Genomic DNA, 10,744 nt, shown 5'->3' with positions numbered 1-10,744 from the left:
ACCTTCCGTCTGTGGCTCCACCTAGGGCCCAGGCAGCACAGACAGGTTTGGGGGAATCTGTGAACCTCCTAAAGCGGAATGCAAAATTGTGTGTGGGTCCGTCTGTGCATTGTCGGGCGGTGGTGGTTACTACTTTAATCGTATTCTGATCAGAATCAGTAAGGGGGGCAGGGCGCAGATTTTCCAGACGACAGTGTGAGCCAGGGGTGGAGCCAGGAGGGACTTGCGCGTTTCTCAGTCTCTATCAGGCCTCTCATTCCTGATGTGAAAAACGGACACTTTCTCCATATTATATAAAACTTCTTTCTAAACAAGTAATTGGCCCCACTTCTCATCCTGGTAGCTGCCACGGACTTCTCTGGAGATGCCCCTGGCCAGGCTGGTCTCCATCACCAAACTCTGCGTCAGACTGGATAGTCCTGAAATCTTCTCATACCCCGAGAAGAGGAAGAATCTGGCCAGAGAAACAAAACTCTGCCGTGATAACAGCTTTTGCTTTTTTGCCTCTTTCTGAAGCACCCAGCGAGCTTGGATGTGGTACCTATGCTGTTCTGCCATCAGAGCCTCCCAGGGCCTCTCTCACTGGGTCTGGGCAGGAGATACAGAAATGGGAATGCTGGTCTGGGATGCGTGGGGTATTCTGACTTGCCTTGGAAATCACCCTCCGACTCTGCCTCTCACCAGTCTGCCCAGAATGCTGAGAAATCAAAAGGGCAGAAGGGGGGGGAGGTGCTGTGCCTGACACCCATCCGGTACCCCAAGCTAGAGCCAGCTGAGAACCATGGCAATGGAAGAGGGAGGGTTCTGAGTGGTGGAGCCAGGGGGTACCCAGTGGCCACTCCACAGAGACCCCTGGCAGCCAGCCTCCTCCTGGGGGGGCATGGTAGACAAGCTTCCGGTCCCAAGTGGCCCAGAGAACTTCTGGGTCCCTATGGCAAGATCCAGTAAACATGTCTCACTGGAGATGGGGTTTCGGTCAGCCGTAGAAGACTCAGGAATTGCTTGTGATCCCTGGAATGTGTCTGAAGCTTGGCAAAACTTACATCCCTGGTTGCTTATCGACACAGGAAAACCCGGAGATAAGCTCATCATTCCTGTGCAAAACATGAGAAAGTTTCCCCGCCAAGCCAACAACCCAGCACACTGACTGACCTTCCCCTAGTTTCTCTGTCCTCAAATAGCCTTCACAGTGAGCATATCAGGGGAGACCACAGTGAGAGAAGCAGAAGAGGCATGCAGGCTCCATCTGCATGCAGCCTCTGCAGGACCTTGGTCTAGGATGTTGGGGAATTCACATCTTTCTCAGAAGTCCTGTGAACCAGGAACTCCCTGTATGCAATGGGAAAGCCCCCCATTGCCCAGCCTCAGAGACTCAGCCCTGGGGAAGCCCTTGACCCACACCGGAAGTCAGTGCAGGTGAAGTTGGCGTGCAGCTTGAAAGAGAAACAAATACAGTGATGGAAGACTTGTTCCCTCTCTTTACCCCATCAGAGATGGCTTTGGTGTTGAAGAGCTCAAAGACACTTTTAAGATAATTCCAAGACATGAACTCGGAGGCCCAGTATAGAGCAGGGCTCTAGAAATACAGTCAGATGTCTCTTCTGGTGGCTGCTGGCTCATTCCAGTAGGAGGTTTTAAGTCCCCAGCCTGGAATGCTGCCCAACTGCAGTGAGCCTTATAGTTCCCTTATCTCTGAAGCAGAGATAGGACCACAGTCTCTTATCTGGAACCCATGAGGCCAGATGAGTTCAGAGGAAGATGCAAATTCCGCTCCGAGCAAGTCCGCCCAGAGGGGCACAAGGCAGCACCCCTCGGACACTTCCATATTCTGCACAGGGATAATCGAAGGCCATTCATAGTCTCACAGCAGCTCCAGTCACATTGTTCTGTCAAACTTGTTGGTGCCAAATTTAGGGGGAGACTAGGTTTTATATTTTGAGGATCCAGGGTAAAGGATTTTGAACATGTAATTCTTACATGGTTGATAAAAGAGTTGATAGGACAGATACAAAGTGCTACAATATTCATTGTAATTATCACTATTATAAGTATAATCTTCCTTCCTTGCCCTTGGGGTGAGCCCTCACATCTCCTAAGGAATTAGAATATGATTACTCATTTTCCTCATTTCCAGAAATTTTGGGGGAGCTTGGGAGGGGGATGTTGATATTCAATGTGGCAACAAGAGCCTGGCATTTCCCAGGATTCTCATGTGAGACAGAGACTGAGGCGTGGGAATTTCCAAAGGATAGAGTGGAGATCTGAGTACATCTTGGGTAGTGCCATCAAGGCCTAACTCCAGCCAACAGGCAAGCGGACATTCACAAAGCCAGGCTCTGGAAGAAAGCATGTCAGCCTTTGATAAAAGAGATAACATATGTCACCCAAGCACAGACCTGGCCAGGTCCCTCAGACCCTTTGTCATTTACTTCATTACTGCTTTAAAAAATCTAAGTAGAAAGGTAGACATTTGACAAGCCGGGACTGGTCTTGCAGACTGCTCCATTCTCTTCCATTAAGGCCACGGCGCCCCCAAGCAACCAGGACACAAAGTTCCCAGTTCAGCAACCACCTTCCTGTCAGGCCTTCCCGGCCAGCACTAGGACAAGAGTCATGGCAAAATGACATTAACAAATCAGAACCGAGAGCCAGCAGCAGCCTGAGAGGGATTTCATCAGCCCTGTGATGGGTCAGAGGCCAGGGCTAACCAGAATGATGAGCCTGCCCACCCCAAGCCCTCTCCTTCAGGCTCCCAAATGAGCTGTAGGTCACACCCTTCCAGGAATTCCCTAGGAGCTCACAGTTTCTTCATAGGGATGTCTAGGCCAAACTCCTAACGGCTTCCCGAACATTCTCAAGGGGCTCCACATCCTTAGACAAGGGCAGTTCATGGGATGTAAAGCCAGACACTCACAGAGGTGAAGGTTGGGTGGTGGTGGGGGCATTCCCTAGAATCCTTGCCCATGAGGTGGCACATTCTATGTCTTCCCTGGTTTGGCAATTCCTTCTCTCTCTCTCTCTGGGCATGTCATTGCTGCTCAGAGTCTGTCTTCTCATGGTTGGAAATAACCTTGTGACCTTGGTTAAAATCTGTAAGATGCTCAGTTCCAGATACGCACAGCCTGTCATTTGCAGTGCTGTGATTCTTCCCACTGCGGTCCTGATGTTCTGCCTCTCCTAGCTATTTTGGGCCAGGCAGCCCGGTCTTCCCACTAGGGCAGAGAGTAATATTTCAAACTTCTGAATTCCATTCCAAAGGGTAGCGACAGGCAGGCCCAGATGGCGTTGTCCACTGCCAGAGGGTGGGGTCAGCAAAGTCTCCGTGGAGCTTTGGAGAAGGAGCTGAGATGGAAACTTGGCAGCCAGACCCAGTCTCCCTGGCCACTGGCTGCAGCCTGGGTGGAGGTACGGGGTTCTGGAAGGCTCAGAGCAGGTGGGGATCAGCTGCAAGGACAGAGAAGGCTAACCTGCTGCTTTATGGTCTTCACACCTGGGGGAGACTCCTGTCTAAGGCAGACAAGCCTTTCCGTGGATGGCTCCTGGGGACTCTTGATGTAGATGGGCAGTTTACAATCTTAGTTCTGCCATTCATGTGCTTTCCGATTCCAGTCATGCAATTTAATGCCCCATGCCTCAATTCTCCAACTCTGAACACCCATGCCCCTATTTTGGGAACTTCCCCGGGACCTTCAGTTACACAGAGATAGGCATACATAGCTGGCACGGTTCAGCAATATTTTTCTTGATAAATGAAATGGGGGGCCCCCTGGTGGACAGTCCAATCTAAGCACATGAGTGAGTACATGAGTAAACAAACGAATGAATGATTAAAGTGAAAATGTTTTAATCTTTGATGCATAGCCACAGAGAGAAATGGAAGGAATTTCCAGAATCATCTGTGAAGTCTCCAGTGGTACAAAGAAGACACAGAGAATGAAAACTGAAGGGAGACCTAGTTGTACTTAACCATAAAGAGAGCAATTTCATGGCACAGCCTCTCCAGAAGGCAGCGTCTGTTCACTAGGGGATGCAAACACCCTTTGACTTAGTGATCTTCCTTCCAGGAATTTATCCTACAGATATACTTCCAGTTGTGCTCAAATAAGTAAGTTCATGGATATGCCCTGAAGCTTTGCTATTATGTAAAGAGATCCTAGATATCCTAAAGTGACTTCATTAGGAACCTGGCAAAATAAATTACAGTCCCTCCACATAGTGGAGTATCACACAGCTCTTCAGAGAATGAAGCAGCTCTCTATATGATGTTATGGAACAAGCTATACTGTGAAGTGGAAACTACAAACCTTATTGGAAAACATTAAAGAAGCCCTAAATAAATCAAAAGGCAAACCATGTTCTTGGGTAGAAGATTCAATATCATAAAAAGTTCAACTGTCTTCCAATTAATCTACAGATTCAAAACAATTCCATTCAAAATCCAAAAGGTTGGAATGGGGGGTGGGGAGGAGTTATCATAGGCTTATCATAAAGAGGCAATACTAAGGACAGTGGTATTGGAGCAGAGGTGAAAAATTGTATCAGTACAACATAATAGAAAGCCCCCAAACAGACCCACGTCTAAGTGGAAACTTGATCTATGAGAAAGCTAGCTCTGCATGCACATCAGTGTGGAAAGGGTGGAGTATTTCCTGAAAACAGAACCGAGATGTTGGAGCATCCTCAGAAGAAGAAACATAAATGGCCAAAAAATATAAGAAAGATACACAACCTCTCAGTAATCAGCCATTGAGAAGACATTTAATGCTATCAAATTGACAGAATGAATATACCTGATAATACCTGTGGAGCAACGGGATCCCTCATCCATTACCTCCAGTTTTATTTCATCTTTGTAAAAATTGTAATAGGCATACATATTGTTTAGGGATGCATACCTATTTGCTAAAATTATAAAACAAAACACAAGCATGATTAATACATTTAAGATAGTGGCTGCCCCCTGCGGTGGGAGGGGGTTGGGAATAGGGAGAACCTAGAGAGCTTTCAAGATAGCAGGACGGATGTTTTATTTCTTAAGCTGGGAGACATATAGAGATATAGATATGTAGTATATAATATATTTGAATAATTTAAAATAACAATAGTAATATATAGTATATAGTTAGGACTCAGTTTAGCCTAATGGGAAACATAAATGAATTCAAGAAGGGTTTGTCCCCCCATTCCCGTACCCAAATGCAGAACCGCGAGTTTAGCACATTCGCATTTGGTTTTTAACAAGGTCATTTCACATATGTGTTTATGATTTGTTTGTGTCATAAAATATCTGTAAGAACAACCACAAGACACTAGTAATAGTTGATTGCCTCTGGGCAGAGAATGCAGAACAGGGGTGGGAGGGACGGTTTATTTTCACTGCTCACCATTTATATAATTTGAATTTTCCCTTTGTGCATGTTACTTAAAGGAAGGCTCCAGAGAGAGAGGCCCCAGAGGCTCGCAGGCAGTCAAAGGCTGAAGGTGCAGACCCCGAGGCACTGAGGTACCCTCCAAGCTTTGGACTCCGCTACTACCAGGCTTTTCCCAGGATTTCTAAAAAGGGCAAAATTGCAGGGCTTCGGGGAGGGGCAGCGATGCCTTTAACGCTTTCCATTAAAATAGCTTGGGGGCTGGCGAGGGGCCTGGAGGATCGAGATGAATCCGAGCCCTAACTTCGTGGGGGATTCTCCACTGCAAGTCAGCGACCACCCGCCCCCAGCACCGTCCCCCGCCCAGGACTCCCCAGCCTGTAGACCTGAGCCCTTATCTTTGCAAACTGAGCAGCTGGAATGTTTTCCAGTGTTCCCGATTAGAAGAGCCCAGGAAAGGGGCTCTGGGAATGAAGGTGGCAGAAAAGGGTCCGCGCGTCTCCTCCCACGGAAGACCACGGGCGGCCGGGACCAGGCAAGGGGACCGGTGATCTCAGCTGGAGAAACGGGGACCCGCTCGGGAGGCCTGCAAGCCCGCGCCCATTTCCGCCTGGCTGGTGTTCGGGAGGGCGCGGGGGCAGGGCCTGTGCGGCTCGCCGCGCGGCCGACTGCACCCCTGCAGCCTGTGCCCGCCCCGCTCGACGAGCCGCGAAAAACTACAACTCCCGGTTGCCCCGCCCGCGCCAGCGCGCGCCGCAGAGCAGAGGCTGCCGGGAGCGCCGCCCGGGGCGGGGCGAGCGCGGGCGGAAGTCGGCCCCCTAGGTCTCGGCGCATCCCGCAGCGAGGCCCCGCCGCCCGCGGGCCCCGGAGCCGGCCCGCCGCGGGTGAGTGTGGGCCGCGCCCGCCGCCCCCGCCCCTCAGGCTCCCGCCCCGCAGTCCCGCTCTCCCCTCAGACTGCGCTGGGACGCCTCCCCCGACCCCGACGAGCTGTGTGTCCCCTTCCGCTGACTCGGGGGACTCTTACCCTGTGACGCGCGGGACCCCTCCCCTCCCCTCCCGGCTCTCGGGAACCCCCACGACTTGCGGGACTCCTTCATCTGACTTGGGAAGCGCCTTTCCCCGTCGACAGGGACCCCTGCACCCTCCAACTGGTGTGGGACCTCACTCCCTCTGACCCTGAGGGATGCATTCCCTGCCCGCCTGGTGTGGGACCCCTGCCCCCGAGGACAGCCCTTCCCAGCCCCCTGTGGTTCCAGGACCCCTGGTGTGACCTGTGCAGGCCCTCTCCGGACCTAGTAGAGAGCCCACCCCTCCCTGGCACCTGGTCACACCTGCAGCGAGTCAACCCCCACCACACCTGGCCTTCCTCCCCGTGCACCCGAACTGTCCTCTGCCCCTCTTCTCTCTCGTCTTAACTCCGCTGTCTGGTCTGAATCCTTTCATCCCTGGGGACTGCCCCTTCCTCGCCCATCCTGGAGCTCGGTGCCTCTCTCCCGCCCTGTGTCCCTAGGCTGGCAGGGACTGCGACCACTCTTCTGTCTGCCAGCCACGTCTCTCTGCCACACACCTTGGTGTCCCCAGAAAACCCATGTCTCTTAGCTCACAAGCCCAATTATCATTCCTGTCTCCGGGTATATGCTTGACATCTTTTCCCACCACGTTTTCAACAAAGCATAGTTTTGGGAACACACATCTGCTGATGCCCCCTGAGTCCTGCTGGCTCTTCGGTGGAAAGGCGAAACCTGGACGAAAGTGTAGGGTCAGAGAAGCATCTGTGCAAGGGAAGCAGGTGCTGCAGGCCGCGTCAGGGGCTCTGCAGCCTCTCCTCCCTCCTCCCTTTGAGGAACTGTAGTGACAAAGGTCTTTCTGGGCTGGGCTGTGGGCCCTCCTCCAGCCCCAGCTCCAGCCCCACCTGGCAGGCTTCTCAGCAGAACAGCCCAGCCTGAGCCTGTGGGCACAGCGGGGCACCTTCCAGAGCAGCCAGTGGCCTCCTGGGCACCCATCCCCGCCGGCCTCAATGAGCCTTCTATTAGGCCTCCCATGCCCTGTGAAAGGCACACCGACGGCCAGCCTTCTCCCCTCTAGCTTGGTAGGGGTGTCCCATCCCATTCAACGCAGAGCATCATCCAGAGAGGCCTCAGGTGAAGCCTGGATTTGTTCGGGCACTGTCTGTCACAAGGCCACCACAGGGGTCTGGGGACAGAGGAGTCTTGGTCTTCTCTTATTCTTGTCCAGGTCGACCTGATCACAGAAGGCAGTGTTACATCACGGGGTGGGGGCTTGGCGGTGGAAATCATGTATTTGTTTAGTGTATAGGTACCATTTTGTGTCACCAGCTCATCCCTGAGTTGAGGCGTAAGTCTAATTTGGTTTCTCCTACTACCTAACAGTCTCCTTTCTTCCCCCTAAAGCTGTAGCCTAGGTGTAGTTCCTCCCACATTCTCATAACCCACGGCATTGTTGTAAATGCATGGGTGTGTTTACCTGCCAGTGTAACCCTCTGACCTATCGTGCCTCCCGAGGTACAAGATAACAAGGCGAGTCCAGAGTGTAGCAGGAGCAGGTGTTGCTCTGGTGCGGTCCACCTCTAGAAGCGGGGAAAGGTGAGGAAACAGCTTCTCTCCCAGAGGCTCTGAAAGGAATGCAGCCCTTGATTTCAGCCCAGGGAGACCCATGTCAGACTTCTGCCCTGCATGGCTGTAAATCTGCTCCTGGCGTTTGAGCTGCCAGATCTGCAGTGAGTTGTTATGCTGGCAATGGAGAACCGATACACTCCTCTTGGGTAATTGCCTTCAGAACAGAGGGCTGGAAAATAGGTTGCCCTGCACAGTGTTTAACTTGACTGGGTGAGCATCTGTGAGTGCCCATTGTATGCAGGGTAAGAGACTGGGCAGATGCCGAACTTAGTAGGACCCAGAGTCTCAGCCTTTAAGGAAGTTGTCCTAAAGGATGTGTTTGACTACTTGACCTTCTTCCTGGTTCCTCCTGCTGCTCACCACCGTTCACATTGAAATGGAATTTTCAAGCACAAAGGAAGCCTTGGTGAGTCCAGAACACAACGCCTTGAAACAGGAAACATTTTCAAGGAGTCTGGCCTGCAGTGGGTGTTCACTGCTCGCTGCCTACGAGGCACCTCACTCAGCGCTCTTGCCGACACTGTCAGCGCTGGTGCTTGGAAGCCCTTGGCCTCCGGCTTTGCTGCTCTCGAGAGCCTGTGAGGTCAGCCAGTTTAGCTCTTTACTTTCCAACCAGAAGTGCCCTTAGGCAGTGGGAAGAGTGGGGCCTCAGGTCTGCCTAGCTCTGGGAGACTGGTGGGGAAGGCGGCTGCTCTAGGCGTGGCCCCAGCCCCACCAGGGATGCCCGGAGGCAGGGAGCTGGGAGTGGGCCTCCGTAACTCCAGGCTGTGCTGTTACTTCCTCCCCTCCCCAGGTCCTGAAAGGGAGGAGCTCTGCTCTGGCAGCTGCTGTTAAACCTGTTTGTTCTGCCACCTGTCACACTGCTCTTGGAGGAAGCCGCACACTAGACCCTCTTGGCTGCAGGCTGTGTCGGGAATGGCCGCCACCACTCCAAGCCTTGTGTAGAGACTGGTGGCAGGCCTGAGGTTGGCGTGGGAAGGTAGGGGTGTCTGAGCCAGTCCTCAGACTTAACCGAACAGTAGGGTGCTGCTTACCCTTGTAGGGAGGGAGCGTCTCCCTGGGTGAACAGGAAGAAAACATGCAGCTCTCCTGGGAGTCGGGAGCCTACCTGGAGTGGACAGACATAACGACCCCTTGCTGTGCCCCACCTCTTTTATGAGGACATACTGGTTTGACAAATTAGATGCATGAGCATCAGTGAGCCATTCTTGGCACTGGTCCTAAAAAGAGGGGGTGAGAAGGAAATTGGGGTGCGCCTCCTGGCTGGTGGTTGCTCCACACAGTGACTCTTTGCAGGATGTCGGCCTGCACTGTGGCTGGTGCAGGAGAAAGGAGGCCAGCCAGGGGTGCGTCTCCTGGGGTTTTGAGGCCGCCTACCTGAACAGGTGAGCCTGGCCAGGCAGAGAAGCGGCAACTTTTTATTGCAGCAGTTTGGTTCTGAGTTTCCTGACGATATAAAATCAGCCCATCATGCTGCAGATGGTGGGGTTGACAAACTTCTTGATACAATAAAGCAAACATTTAGACTGCCTGCAGCTTTGAGGAGTGGGCAAGGAGAGAAGCCTCCGACGGGCCCTTCTGGAAACAGCTTTGTCATTTCGCCTGTCACCATCACTGGCTCATTTCTGTTGGTCCCTGTAATGGGGCAGTTTTTACTTCAGTTACAGTTATTTTCTTTAATAAAAATGCAGGCTCGCTGTGCACCAGGTCACCAGCAACAAGACACTGCAGGCAGCTCGCCATCAGTTCCAGGTGGTGAAACAGCATGGAATTGTGGGGAACAAATGAAAGGCTGGAAACTTTCTACAAAATAGAAGTAATTCTTTGGGACACGAAAGGCAAGATGGGGACCAAGGTTGGGTTTTGGCCCAGAAGGAAATTATCTCAGTGTTGCAGCTAACAGGATTTTCTGGAAGGCAGACAGCAGTCCTTTTCTTTAACCAGAGGCAGTGGAGGTGTTGGGAACCACCCGACTGCGCAGATACCCTTCCCTCCAGGAGCTCAGAGGCCATGGGGACTGCTGTGAACAGGCGTGTGCTGTGAGTAGGCATCGCTGCTGTGGAGCCAAGCCCAGACAGAGGCGGCGCAAAGGACTGTCAGGAGGCCCCCCGTAACAACACCCACAGATTTGGTGGCTCAAAACAACATACCTCTTCGCTTATTGTTCTGGAGGTGATAAATGCAGTCAGTTTCCCTGGGCTGGAGTCAAGGTGTCAGCAGGGTCAAGCCCTCCGCCATCCTTGCCTCCTCCGGCTCCTGGGAGCCCCAGGCATTCCTTGGCTGCCACCACATCACTCCAGTCTCGGCCTCTGAGGTCACGTGGCCTCCTTTTCTATCTCATAAGTTCTCCTGTGCTCTCCTTTTATATGGACACTCGTGATTGCTCTTAGGGCGCATCTGCCTGATCTCCCAACTCAGGACCCTTAAGTCACTCAGTAATCTCTGCTGACACATAAAGGGCACTTACGGGTGCAGGGCTTGGGCCTGGAGACCCTCAGGCACCCGCCTGAGGGATGCCCACATAGTCTGGGAGGGCATGCCCCACCATGACGGGCAGCGGAAGCATGACCATCGTACAGCCAGGGCCTCCTTGGCGGGTCCGGGTGGCGGGGAGAAGCATCCCAGCTGGAGGAAGCATCGTGTGCAGGGGTTTGGCACACGGAATGTGAAATTGTAAATAACCCAGCAAATACGGGTGGAGAGGCACTCTCTAGGCTGAGGCCTGTATCCTTTAGCAGG

General features: G+C 52.6%; 1 protein-coding gene across 1 annotated transcript in view; it reads left to right on the top strand.

The window, feature by feature from the left end:
- The first annotated feature begins 6,122 nt into the window (after positions 1 to 6,122).
- CANT1 (calcium activated nucleotidase 1) overlaps positions 6,123 to 10,744 on the top strand; it is a 28,580-nt gene continuing 23,958 nt past the window's right edge. Inside the window, exon 1 of the mRNA XM_036910447.2 lies at positions 6,123 to 6,253. The gene's annotated coding sequence lies outside the window, so the exon portion shown is untranslated. The remainder of the gene's footprint in view (positions 6,254 to 10,744) is intronic.

The sequence above is a fragment of the Manis pentadactyla genome, chromosome 4 (genome assembly GCF_030020395.1).
Source record: "Manis pentadactyla isolate mManPen7 chromosome 4, mManPen7.hap1, whole genome shotgun sequence".
Taxonomy (NCBI): Eukaryota; Metazoa; Chordata; class Mammalia; order Pholidota; family Manidae; genus Manis; species Manis pentadactyla.
Note: the sequence above shows the minus strand (reverse complement) of the source record. Positions and strands in the feature narration are given on the sequence as shown.